We start from the raw sequence: 4,414 nt of genomic DNA, 5'->3' as shown, positions 1-4,414 counted from the left end.
CGCGCCCGGAGCCTGCGCTCCGCAGCGGGAGAGGCCACAATGGTGAGAGGCCCGCGTACCGCAAAAAAAAAAAAAAAAAAAAAAAAAAAAAAGTGCTACTGAGAAAAACAAAGCAGAGGAGGGGAATAGAGGTGTTGGGGGTGGGGAGTAAGGCACAGCTATAATTTTTTTCTTGGATCACAGGAAACCTTCATTAATATATTTAAAACAGATGTGCTGGACTCCATTTAAATGATCCCAGTTTCGCTGACCGCATTTAAAGCATGATGGTAGGTCTAGTCTAAGGTATGTCTTCTTCCTTCCTCAATGTGTTGACCTTGGCCATATCAGAGTAGCAGAGCTTCTTCACAGCTTGCTGGATCTGCCCTTGACAACCACAGTGAGCACGTGTTGTTGTTCTCCATTACTCTATGACCCACTCGGAAATCAGGGGGAACCAAAGGGTGGCCTAGTGGTCAAGCTTATTCTTCCTGGATGCCCTCTTCTGAAGGTGCATGCCCTGCCTTCAGAGTTTCAGTGTCCTGAGCCACAGGAAGACAGAAGATGTATGGATCTTTTTCTTCTTTAATATGTTGATCTCTCTCTGCGTGGCCTTCTTTGCTTATAAACCTTCTCTTTTGCTTCAGTTTTGGAATAGGCTTCTTCTTTCCTTTCTGAATCACCTTAGAAAGGGACAGTTGTGAGAATTCTCTGGTGGTCCAGTGGTTAAGACTCCACCCTCCCAATGCAGGGGGCCGGGGTTTGATCCCTGGTCGGGGAACTAGATGCCGCATGCTGCAACTAAGACCCACCCAGCACAGTCAAATAAATAAATAAATAAATAAATATATTTTTTAAAAAGGACAGTTGTAATTTCTAGTAAGGTAGTCAAGGAAGGCTTCTAGAGAATGTACTATTTAAACAAAGAGTTGAGGAAGTGAGAGAGCTAGGCATGCAAATATATGGGGCAAGTGCAAAGGCCCTGGGGTAGGAGTGTGCCTGGTGTGTTAAAGGCAGGTGAGGCAGATGTAAAAACACACTGCTGTAAACAGTATTTGTGGTAAAAAGTACTCCCAAGAAAGGAATGCTTAAATTTTACTTTGTATAACTAACCCATAAAATGTACTTTTACTTTAAGGATCTCAAACAGATTTGTAAAGAGTGACTACTTAACCAAGATGATAATTAGTAGACATGTTTATTATGTCTGCTTCATCCATCTGGGAGAGAGAAGATAAAGAAGAAAAGTTTGGCTATATGAATAAGAGCATGAATGTGGAAACTATTTTGCCTGAGTTAAAAATCCCAACTTTGCTCAGGGCAAGTTACTTAACTTCTCTTCCCACAGTTTCCTACTTTAACATGGAGATAATAATATACCTCTGTTACAGGATGGTTACAGAGATTAAATAAGATAATACGTAGACTACTACGTGCCTCTGAAACTTTAAATTGCAGCTTCTGAGTCAGAAGGTCTGGGGTGACCCTCAGATTCTGCATGTCTAACGAGCTCCTGCTGATGTTGCTGGTCCACAGACCACGCTATTACACCAAGGTTGTAAAGCATTTAGAACACTGCCTGGCACACAGAATGCACTGAATAAATTTAGCTGTTATTACGCTTTCACACAGTTGACTTGGCAGGGAAACTAGATTAAAAAGCCAACAATTTTCCTCCTTCTCTATCAGATGTTTCCTGACAATACTGCATCTTTGAATAGAATTCTACTGCATTCTGAGTTCACGTGATGAATGTGCATACAGATGATATGGTTTTCATTTTTAAAATCCATCAACAGCAGCGCTCGGCCCTCTCTTTGGATTCCCTTCACTGTGATTAGATCCTCTCCTTTGTAGCATCATGTTAACTTTTTTGCAATGTTTTTTAGAATATTCACAGAGTTGTGCAACCATCACCATAATCTAATTTCAGAACATTTTCATCATCTCAAAAAGAAATTCCATACCCATTAGCAATCACTCCCATTTCTCCCACCCCACTTCAGCCCTAGGCGACCATCAATCTACTTGCTGTCTATAAATTCGACTATTCTAGACATTTCATAGAAACGGAATCATACAATTTGTGGTCCCTTATGAATGACTTGTCTCACTAACGTGTTTTCAAGCTGTAGCATATATCAGTACTTAATTCCTTTTCATTGCTGGATTATATTCCATTGCATGGATATACCATATTTTAATCGTCCATTCACAGTTTATGGACATTTGAGTTGTTTCCACTTTTTAGCTATAATAATGCCGCTATGCATATACAAATTTTTGTGTGGACATATATTTTCATTTCTCCTGGGTAGATACCTAGGAATGGAATTACTGGGTCTTATGGTAATTCTGTGCTTAACATCTTGAGGGACTGCCAGCCTGTTCACATCCCTTTACCTTTAGGGGGAACTTCATGACCCCCCCCACCTAAGAATGAAGAAAGATTAATAAGGAGGAAAATATTGTTATTCTGATGACCGCTGAATAGAATATTACCAGAATTATGATCAGGAGGTTTCTAACATGCAAATGAGTCAGACTTGATTCTTCAAGAGCAAATGCCCAGGTCTTGACCCAGAGAATTATTCCTTTATACTATTAACCTCTCTGACCTTTTCTTGACAGTTCTAAATGTGACCACTGGCAGAAATGTTTTCACATTCCTTTGAAGCACAGGTTTCTGACCTACGCCTTAGAGTTAGTCCCACTCCAACTTTTATGATTTCTGAGGCTTCTTAGAAGCTGGCAGAGCAGCCATCCCTCTCAGATGATTTGTGAAGTTTAGTTTTTTAAGGCCATAATATTCAATTACTCAAACTATTAAGTATCTCTTGAGTATTTACTCCTCATGCGGGAAAGCGAAGACAACAGAAGAGAAACGACAGAGTTCCTCTCCTGGAGTTTATAGTCCAGCTGGGGAAGCAAATAAAATTACAACTCAAAATATCACACAAGTGTCCAAATATCTTTAGCAACTCATGCCTATAGAGCAGTGACAGCCCAGCATTTCCAAGTCATGGCAAATACGGACTATGATAATATCTCCATGGACGGTGGGATAAACAAAAAAGCCTGCTGAGTAGAAGCCCCTGGCCTGGGACCTCCAGCACCTCCCGCCCCCCAGCCTCCCTGAAGTGGGTCACTACCTCCACTCACTTCTAACCCACTGGCTTATACCAGTGTGACCGTATACTTGTGGGAAACTCTGGCCCACAGGCTCAATTGCAACATTTTTTTTGCTTGGTCCTCAAGGCCCTCAGCAAACTGGTCTTAATTTACCTTTCCAACTATTTCTCCTATGAGCCCTCAATACCTAACAGTGTGGTTAGTTTACGGTCCTCAGAGCACCCTGGGGACACTCCCTAGAATGTGTTCCTCTCCAAACTGTAGATATTGATTGACTGATTCTCACCCCTACATAATTCATGCCAACCACTCAGGAGTTCCTCATCCCTTCAAGTCCCCACCAATTACCCCCTTTTTTTTTTTGCCGTACGCGGGGCTCTCACTGCTGTGGCCCCTCCCGTTGTGGAGCACAGGCTCCGGACGCGCCGGGTCAGCGGGGCTCTCACTGCTGTGGCCCCTCCCGTTGTGGAGCACAGGCTCCGGACGCGCAGGCTCAGCGGCCATGGCTCACGGGCCCAGCTGCTCCGCGGCACGTGGGATCTTCCCGGACCGGGGCACGAACCCGTGTCCCCTGCATCGTTAGGCGGACTCTCAACCACTGCGCCACCAGGGTAGCCCTCCCCTGTCCTTTAAGAGATCTTCCTCGACGCCTCCAGCCCACAGGGGTTGCTTCATTCTGTGCTCGCCCATGTCTCTTAGTATTTGACCTACATGTTTGACTTGTAGACTTGTGACAATACATCGCTTCAAAGTTATTACATTGTCAAACATATAGCTGTGCTTGGCCCAGCTGGGGCCTAGACTGGCTCCTTCCGGGTGGATGGGATGCTCCCAACGGGGTATACATAGTACCCTCAGGAACCCTGGTTTGGAAAAGCATGAATGAAGTAAAGCCGGCCCAGAAGGGGGCTTATGCCATGCTACCACATTGTCATACAATCTGCTTTCCATCTATTACCTAGTGCTTTAGTACTTAGATTATTTCTAGACCTCTCAGAATCCTTAAGCAAAAACAAAAACACGACCTTGAAGGAACAGTATAAATTGAGACTACTTTGGACTGAACCAGGGCATAAGGTGACCCTTTAAATCCACTGAAAGGGCGGACCACAAATTAACGGCCCTTCCACCAGCTCTGCAGAGCCTGACACAAAGAGGAGAGCGGGGAGGGAGGAGGAGGAAAAGGAGGAAGAGGAGAAGACGGAAGTGTACAGTCCAATCAGCCTCAGAGGCATCCCTGAGTTCACATGTCTCATTCCTCTTCTTCGGAGCTCGGTTTCTGCGCGGGACACTAAAATATCCC

Source organism: Physeter macrocephalus, chromosome 15, assembly GCF_002837175.3.
Source record: "Physeter macrocephalus isolate SW-GA chromosome 15, ASM283717v5, whole genome shotgun sequence".
Taxonomy (NCBI): Eukaryota; Metazoa; Chordata; class Mammalia; order Artiodactyla; family Physeteridae; genus Physeter; species Physeter macrocephalus.
Note: the sequence above shows the minus strand (reverse complement) of the source record.